This window comes from Octodon degus, unplaced genomic scaffold, assembly GCF_000260255.1.
Source record: "Octodon degus isolate 3935 unplaced genomic scaffold, OctDeg1.0 scaffold00119, whole genome shotgun sequence".
Classification (NCBI taxonomy): domain Eukaryota; kingdom Metazoa; phylum Chordata; class Mammalia; order Rodentia; family Octodontidae; genus Octodon; species Octodon degus.
In genome coordinates, this window is record NW_004524695.1 from 966,001 (window position 1) to 976,312 (window position 10,312).

Here is a 10,312-nt window from a genome sequence, read left to right on the forward strand (position 1 = left end):
GTATTATTTGTTGAAACTGTACTTCCGATTTGATTTGAAACTGTCTCATTGCTATATGTTTATCAATAAAACTGTAGAAAAAAAAGAATATAAAAAAAATAAAATAAACCTGTTGGTTATATACAAAAAAAAAAAAAAAAAGAAGATTATGTACCATGTACAGGTAGGATTCATCCCAGGGATGCAAGAATGGTTCCACATATGTAAATCTATAAATGTAATACACTATATCAATAGAATGAAATCACAAACCACATGATCAACTCCATTGATGCAGCAAAGGCTTTTGACAAAGTCCAACACTGATTCATGTTCAAAGTCCTGCAGAAAAGTTGAATAGAAGGCCTCTACCTCAATCTGATAAAATCCATCTATGACAATCCAACTGCTAACATAATTCTAAGTGGGGAAAAACTGAAATCTTTGACTCTGAGATCAGGTACAAGACAAGGATGTTCTCTATCACCACTCCTATTCAATGTAGTTCTGGAATCATTAGCTGGAGCCATTAGACAAGAAAGAGAAACAAAAGGAATAAAATAGGTAAAGAAGAAGTTAAAATATAATTATTTGCATATGACATGGTACTATACTTGGAAGACACAAAAAACCCCACCAAGGGGCTACTAGAATTAGTACACAAAGTCAGTAACACAGCACAATACAAAGTCAATACTCACAACTTAATAGCACTCCTCTATACAAATCACAAATATACTGAGGGAGAAATTAGAGAAACGCTACCTTTTACAATAGCATTGTGGAAAATGAAATACCTGAGAACTAATCTAACTAAAGTAAAAGATCTATTCAATGAAAATTACAGCACTCTGAAAAAAGAGATCATAGAGGACTTAAGAAAATGGAAAGATATTCCCTCCTCTTGGATAGGAAGAACCAACATTGTGAAGATGGCCATACTCTCAAAATTGTTATACAGATTTGTGCAATCCCTAGCAAAATACCACAAACATACCTCACAGACCTGGAGAAATCATTCCTAAAATTTATTTGGAACTAGAATAAAACATAGAATAGCAAGGGAAATCCTGGGCAACAAAGGGAAAGAAGGAGACATTATAATTCCTGACTTAAAATTATACTACAAAGCCACCATGATAAAATCAGCAAGGTATTGGCAAAAAAAAAAGAAAAAAAAAGAAAGAAAGAAAGAAAAAAAATTGAACTGAGGATCAATGGAATGCATTAGAAGACACAGATGCAGCCACAAACATACTCAGCCTTCTTGTCGTTGACAAATTGGCCAAATATACTTACTGGAAGAATGATTGTTTCTTTAACAAATGGTGCTAGAAAAACAGGCACTGTCCATGCCGAAAATTAAAACTTGACCCAGGTCCATCACCATGCACTAAACTGAAGTTAGGATGCCTTAAAGATCTAAGCACTAAAATAGAAACACTAAATCTCCTGGAAGAAAAAGTAGGTGGAAAGCTCAATGACATAGGGAGAGATAGGCAAGCAGTTCATGAACAAAAATCAAACTACACGGGAAACACTTGAAAGGATTAACAACTTGGACCTCCTCTTATGAGAAGTTTTTGAATGTCAAAAGGAATTACCAACAGGGTGAAAATACAACCCACATATTTGGAAAAAAAAAAAACTTAACTAATAAGCACTTAGACAAAGGTCTTTTATCTGGTATTTATAAAGAACTAACAAACATTAGGACCCCAAATTTTAAAGACCCAATTTGAAAATGGACATCTGAGATGAACACACACTTCTCAGAGGAAGAAATACAACAGGCAAATAAATACATGAAGAAATGATCCACATCACTAGCTATTCGTGAGATGCAAATTAAAACAACACTGAGATACCATCTCTCCCCAGAAAAGAATGGCTGTCATAAAGAAATCAACCAACAACAAATATTGGAGAGGCTGCTGGAAAAAGGAACACTTCTCCACTGCTGGAGGGAATGCAGACTGGTGCAACCATTATGGAAATCAGTGTGGAGACTCCGTCAAAAAGCTAAGCCTGGAAATCCCATTCAAACCAGCTATCCTGCTTCTGGGAATTTTCCTAAAAGAATTGAAAACATCATATCATAATGTTATATGTGCACCTATGTTTATAGTAGCACAATTTGTGACAGGCAAATCTTAGAAACAACCAAAATGCCTGTCACCTGAAAAATGGATGAAAAAGATATTGTGTTTTTATACAAAAGAGGATTACTCAGCTATAAAGAAAAATAAACTCGAAGCCTTCATATATATGTGGATGCAACTTGAAAATATACTCATAAGTGAAGTAAATCAAACCTATGTGTATAACTATCATATTTTCTCCCTAGTGTTAGAACTTGAAAGTAGAAATAAAAATTGAAAGGTGTGACACAGTTAAATGCAAAGTGAGCACTTAAGGATTAAACAAAGAAGAGAGAGCAAGGATAAAAGTTAAGAAATATAGCAGGGGCAAAGCCACACATTTATATAAAAAAGATGGTTAAAGCAATGGTCCTAAGAATCTCCATCAGGTGCTTGAAAATAGCAGTTAATGGGTAGAATTTCCACCCTGAGTAACTATATATGATGATATCTGAGAACTGAGCAACTGCACTGAGGATTGCAATGTCTAATACTAAAATCATGCTTGAAATAACCATCATTTTGGTCTTCTAAGTGCATACTGCTTCTAATGTCATATCGATTGTTGCTATAATCATTTTAAAATAAGTGTTTGTTTTAAAAAAACAATATAAGCAAATAGAGACAAGAAAAAAATGTTAGGCCAGGGAGATAGCTCAGTAGAATAAGTGTTTGCCAGGCATGTGCAGGGTCCTGAGTTCAATCCCTGGTACAGAAAAAAAAAAAAAAAAAAAAGATAAAAATCATGGGATTTTCCTGCTACCATATTGTATATAACTCAATTTTTAAATTTCTGGGTAAAAGTGTGTAATTTTTTTCACATTCTGTAGGGATATAAAGTTTAGAATATCTATGGTTGTAGGAAAGTAGTAGTTCAATGTTATGTCTAAGGTGTTTGATGTACAGACAGATAGTGATGTCATGTCCAACTGCTTCTTTTACAAGGGCAGTAATATCATTAAGCTTCTCTTCTGGATGTTTAAAAACTAAACATTACAGACCAAAAATTAGAGAAATAGAGGGGCTACAAGGATAGTCAGTAGTTTGGCCCTAGCCCTTCAAGGTCATTGAGAATTCAGCACATAAGAGAACCTCTGCTGTGACATCCTATAACTCAGTGGTGTCTGAAATTTTCTGATCAAGGAGATTATGGGGCCACAGAGGAAATGATTGACAATGTATAGTGTGCCTAAGGAGAGTCACCTAGAGAGAAAAATTCTCTCAGGCTTTCACAGAGAGCAAAATGGTCAAGCAATGGCCGTGACTCATCCAGATGGCTGACACTGAAAAAAGACCAACAAGGTGTTGTACATGGTTTCAGGGTAAATCCTGAGAGGATTTGACTGACCTCATGAGATAACAAAAGTTACCTTTTGAGCTATATATGTCTTGTTTTAACTTGGTCTTAACCACCCAGCAGAAAAGTGTAACCATGTGGCATAAAAGTAAAGCTATATTAATGTGCTGAGCAGTAAAAGGGTCACATCAACAACTTTAGACCATTGCCAGTTGTGCTGATAACCCAATGCTATTATGGACTATTGGGCTATATTGGGTTATTTTACTGAATTCAAGTACCTACAATCTTTGGTCTGGCCTTCAAGTATGAAAAAGTCCTTTAAAGACTTCTCCAAATACAGCTTCTCTAACAACAATGGAACACCCATCTCTGGCAAAACAAAATAAAAAAGGGGGATATAAATAAAGGACCATTTTTTTAGAGAGAGAGAGTATGTGTGTGTGTGTCTGAGTGTGAATATGTGTGTGTGTGTGTGTGTGTGTGTATAAGAGTTAGGATGGATACACAGCTACTTTCTTTTAGTTCAATGAGAGGAAAGGTTTGTACTAATATTGTTTAGACAAGATATTATGTCTCCAAATAGTCCTCTGAATAACTAATAGGAAGACAACATATGCAATGTATTAACTATTGTAACTGTCATACTACCATGTCTTGAAACCATTGCATTGTTATTTTATCTTTTTTCTCATTAAAATGAAAAAAATACATAATATAGCAACCACTGTTAATTAGCTATCCCTGTTCTGAATATCTGTTAACCTATGTATTATTGTATTTTACCTTGCTTCTGTCATTTCTTCTATTTGTTTTTGCTGCTGTTTTCACTCTTCAAATTAAAATAAAATTAAAGAAAAATAAAAGCAACATTACAATTTCATTGTTTTGCTTTGTTTTAACACAAATCAGGTTGGGAAGAGAGAGGGAAATGGAACTCTGGTACAAAATTAAACACTTTGCTAGTATCTGGCTCAATGACATTTTTACATCTATCAATCAGATTGCAGATACAAAGAGCCTGCATGATTCTGTAGGAAATCAATCCAAGGTGTCCACCTGCAGAAAACTGAGTGTCTGTCCTGCTTCCTGATGAGATATATTTCACATAGAAACCAATAGGAAGACAACATATGCAATGGCAAGAATATGTGCATGGCAAGAAGCTCATCACCTTTGCACTCATGCTGCAGGATGAGCAGTGCCTCTCCAGGATCACAGCTTTCCACCAGCACCATCTGAGGCCCAGTGGCAGACACTAAGGCTGCGACCTCCAAACTGCTCTTTTCTTCCCTACTTGTCCTAATAAAGTGGACATGTCATAGACCATGTTCCAGGGAGTTTTCAAGACAATGGTCTTATAATGCAGTACATTATGGACACCAGTGGTAAGAGACACCCTGAGTTCTTACAGGAAATATGTAAGGAGGCTTCACTTGAGTGATTTTTGTTCTGGAAAATCAGCCAAAGTAACACATTGACCAAGGCAGTGACATTGAAGTGTGTCCTCACATTCTCTGAGGTCCTAAAGCAGTGGGATCTGTGGCCAGGAATGCTTAAAGAAATGAGAGTGTCTTGCCACACCATTGGCAAAGCAAGAGGACAACTACTCAAAAGTGGCAGAGTGCATTCACTGGGCTTCAGGAGTACATGGAGAGATTTTATTTCAATCCAGAAAATGATAAGAGAAGAATAAATTATGGAAGACAAGAATTTGAGGCAGATCTGAATGCCATGAATGTGTGTAAAGCAATTACATGACATCAACTGGGAACCTTTATCCATACCACCCTCCAGCAATGTCTGCTCTGCTTACCATACAGTTCGGGCATCCTCCTGTTGAGAACACATTGGGTGGAGCGTGTCCTGTGCCTGTCCCTTGACTGACTGAGGAAACCAGCTCTTGGGGTATGAAAGAGCTCTGCTTCAAGATGTGGAATGCCCCCTATATGTTGCACAATGCATTCTTAAGAAGAGAATTAAAAAGTTGATTCTCTTTCTCTGTTTCTTTGTTGCTTCCATGTGTGCAGACACTTAGTAGGGTCCTCATTCAGGCTCTGCCACCTTGAAAGCCACTTTTTTATCATCATTTATTCTGATGGTGTCAGCTCAGCTGAACTATATGCTGAATCTTGGTTTGCAAACATCCACCCAGATGTATTGAACTGCAGTTTCCAAGATGATAAATGTTACCCTATCCTTTTCATCTTTTTTCATAAACCTAAGCCTGAGTTTAAATACAGAAATTTACTAATATTATGAGTCCACAACTATCCTGTTTGGGAGAAATATAATGAGAGGAAAGAATATATGAACAGGAAAATGTTCTGTGACTGTATAATAAACAAGACCCATTTATTTCATGGAACAACCCAGATGTGGCAGATGCAGGCAGCCACACAACTTTGACCCTTCTAGCCAAGGAGCAGCTTGCTACTGTGTTGGAACAAACAGTAATTTTGCAACTGAAGAAAGCAGCTCTCATGAGCTCTAAGAAGTCCTCCAATGCCATCTCATTTCAGTTTTTGTCCTAAGAGCTGTCTGGCAAGTGCACAGTAGGCAGTCTTTTCTCGTGAAGGGCCCGCCAGTCAATTTTGGTGGCATCATCAGTGAGTGCTAAGACACTTGATAATTTCCTTAACACTCAATTTTTGTGTTTTGAACAATGATCAGAGTTTACCTTCCTTTGTTATTCCATATGAGGACACCAAAAACACTGCTTCCATCTGAAAAATCATGATACTGCTGTTATTTGAGTTGAAACCCAGCCAGGATCTATAGCAAGTTCTTACCTGATGAATTATTTACCCATTCATTTATTCAACAAATATATATTGTTCATCTATAATGAGCTCAGTGCTGCACTAGGTACACCAGACAACTTTCTAATACCTGTATACTTTTATGCTTTCATCAATAGATTGACGACCTTATTAATCTCTGCCTTTCCCATCATTCTGAGCCCGTCTTTTATGGCTGTGGTTGACAGAGCTGCGCATCAGTTTCTGTATATTGCTCTAGCTGTTCCAGTGGTATCTCCTAAGGGTCTCCCATCAGGCACTGTCCTTTTCCTGGCTCTAGTTCCTGGCCCTGCACTCTCTCTTTGCTCTCCCTATTGTGTCCTCGCAGCTGGCTCTGACATTCTAACCTGACAGGTGTGTCAAGCTCTTTGTGGTCCAGGACTTAATAGTGAAATTCCAGAATCTCCAGCCCTCACCCAGAACATGAGTTCTGATGCATATATAGAAAAAATTGGATTCTGAGTTAAACTAGCTAGACGTGGACATCAGTGCGGATCTCTCTATTTGGGGAGGATGCCCTCCAGGGGTCACTCAGAGATATAGCTCCTTCTATCCTGTGCTTGGCCTCCTCAGTGCACAGCTTCTGGCATGGGCCATGATGATCTCTAATCTCCTCCTTGCCTCCTCTGTCCCACAGGTCCCACATCCTGCCTTGCTCCAGGCGGGGATAACCAGGTTCTGGTGCCTCCCTACTTCATGTCCTACAGCCTGAGGCCTGGCCCAGGTTCAGGAGGAGGCCTGCTGACCAGAGACTCTTGGGTATATGCAGGACCTCACAAGGAAGCTAGCAAGAAGAGGTATGAGCTAATGTTGCACTTAGGGTTCATCTGGGGTTGGAGAGGCCCTGAGAAAGGCTAAAAATCTCAGGTCCTGTGACAGCCTGAAATGAGCTCTCCAGTGTCACTCCAGAGCTACAGGGTGTCAGTGCTCAGCTGAAACCTGTCACCTGAGTCTCTTTTAATGTGTCAGGAGCAGGCTGGATGCTAGCAAGTCATTGAATGACATGTAAGAGGACCTAAGGTGGTGCTGGGGTCCAGACCTGCTGGTCTTGGGTGAGTCACACACACTGGAGTCAACTGTTGTTCTTGCCTGTTAAAGAGAATCCTTACTTTTCTGGAGTAATGAGGGCCAGAAAAGGGATGGGCTTAACCACAATCCTACCTATAGTAAGTGATGGGAAACAAGCAAGTATTATTATTTTTCCCTTAATTTACTGTAATTCAGTCTCTCATTTTATCTCCATTCCATCATTTACTTGGTTCCTATAGAGTTACCTTCTTTACTTTCTGAAACATTTTCTGTAATTGAATGTTTATGTTAGCTACCAAAATAAGGGCTTAAAGATGTAGCACATCTTCTGTGCAGGCTGCCCTCTACAGCCTCTGCCAACGTTAGAAAGTTGTCCTCGTTTTACTTCCTTTTTTTCTCTCTGTCTCTCTGTCTCTGTCTCTGTCTCTGTCTCTGTCTCTGTCTCTCTCTGTCTCTGTCTCTCTGTCTCTGTCTCTCTGTCTCTCTCTGTCTCTCTCTGTCTCTCTGTCTCTCTCTCTGTCTCTCTCTCTGTCTCTCTCTCTGTCTCTCTCTCTGTCTCTCTCTCTCTCTCTCTCTCTCTCACCCCGCCCCTTGTCTTTTCTTTCTTTTGTGGCTTAGCTCACATTGCCGTATGTGATGCTGGGGATCGAACCACAGTCCCCTAGGTCTGCCTTTCTCTTTCATGAAGACTACATTTGGAAAAAGATAGGACAATGGGACACTGTCTATCGGTTCAAATTCCTAAGCTTGAAAAGTAAAAGGACTTTATTTGGAGTCTTAGAAATTATAATTCAGAAGACATGAGTTACGATATTGATGAATCAGCACAAACATTGTCTATGAGTCTAAGAGAAGAGATTGTAAACAGAATCCAAGGTCTAGAAGACAAGAATCCTCTGCCCTCCTCATCTACTAGATACATGGCACAAATGTCACTGTTCTAGTGTTACTGAATTAGATTCTTGTCCTATTCAAATCATTAGGAAGTGGTTACTTAATGCAGAAAGCAGGCAGAAGAGTCTATTCATGGCTAATATGCACATTCCCTAGCCTTTCTAGGAGTGAGCTTTGCTCAGCGAGTTAGATATTGGGAGGCTTTTGTGAATGAGCTGGAGATGGTCAGAAACCAGCATGCTCCCATTGTTGCTCGCTTAATTAGGCATGGAGATGTCTAGACTAATAGGGTGTGTTTTGTCATTACTGTAACCTCATCCTATTTATGACCTCATTTTTATTTTTTATAATCTCAAAGTAATTGGGATTGTTAGCACACCCACAGCAAACAATCAAGCTTTCTGGAGCTCTTCCTGGCCCTCAGCAGTGCAGGCTAAGCCCGTGCTCCATGGTAGGCAGCTGGAACATGTGGTTGGCAAGGAGTGGGCTTTACCTTTTAAAACCAAGAAGACTACAACTGGTAGAACAATGGAGTATAAGCAATTTTAGGGTTTAGTAATGGGACACCATGTTTTTCAAGTGACTAAGGCAGGGAAGTAGAGGTGACAGCCAGGCACCAGGAGGAGTTCTGAAGAAGCAAGGCTTCCTGAAAAATTCTTTCTATGTTGCTTGCAATTTCTCCTCTCATTTTCACAGGACCAAGAAGTCGAAAATGTATCTGTGCCCAGGACCCTGCACAAAGGGCAGTGCTTCAGTTCCACGTGGAGCAAGTGTGCTAGAATCATGGGGACAGAGAACAAGTAAGGCTGCGGCGAAAAGGAAACCCTTTTTTCTTTAGGTGTCTTGCCTTCTCTGCGTGGGCAGGCCTCTGTAAACTAGACTAACAAATGACAACTAACAAGAGAACAGCAAAAGGCCCAGAGAGATAGCTCAATCAACTAACTGCCTGTTTTGGCACGCTCAGGAACCAAGGATTGATCTCCAATTTACCATGCTGTGCTGGCCCCGTCCTCAAGGCATGCTAGCCTGAGGACTATGGGCATGGTGACCACGGTCTATAATCCCAGCCCTGGGGAGGCTGAACACAGGAGGATCACTAAGAGTCTGAGCTGCACAGTGAGACCCTATATCAAATGCATAAAGGGAGGAGAGAGAAAGAGAGAGAGAGAGAGAGAGAGAGAGAGAGAGAGAGAGAGAGAGAGAGAACAGCAAGCATATAGTTATTAGTTCGTGCACCAGAAATGCACAGAGATAAATAATGCAAAGGACTGTTAGAAGTTAGCCTACTGAGCATTTTATGAAAAGAAAACACATTATTGGATAATTAATGACATACACAAAAAAAGAACTTTGTGTTTCTAAGGTGATAAATTGTGGGAGAGGACATCAACAGCATCAGCAAACCTCAATTTCATATCAGCAACAAATGATTGTAATATTAGTGACCTTGAAATTTAGTCATTACTACTCAGAGGTTATTTATCCTCTGCCTGAAGTCACCATCTCCCTCTCATGAGCCCACTCCTGTATGATCATGCAAAATTGCTTAATTTCAGTTTTCTTGATAAGTCTACTACTGCAATAAGTATTATTTAACCACACCTGAGTCATAATAAAGACTGCTGACAATTCTTCCATGACACACTATTTAATGGAATATAAATATATTTCAAAATAGGCAGCTATAGCACAATCTGGACAAGGCCAACTTCTTCTTCCTCTTTTTTTTTTTTTTCCGGAACTGGAGATTGAATTTAGGCCCTTGCGCTTGCCAGGGAAGTGCTTATTCTACTGAGCTTTCTCCCCGGCCCAAGGCCAACTTCTTTGTCTTTTCCAGAATGAAGTTCCCTATGAAAATCTATTATTTAGTCAACTTTTACTTTCCATTGAAGCATCTCTCAGGAAGCAGTTTTTCTCTTCTCTCTAGAATTCCTTGGTGATTGCCCAGGGAAACTCACTACATCTTGCTGAATTGTAGGTCAGGCCCAGATTGAAGTGGAGATTATTGATCACCATGTCAGTGCTAGGGAACTATTGCTAGTTTGATTTTCCTACTCATTCTTTGAGCTGTTTTCTTTTATTCGAACACATTAGTTCAAATAGCTCAATAAATACTCTGGTTGCTCTTCAGATCATATAAATCCTTCGCCTTTTACCAATATGCTCAATAA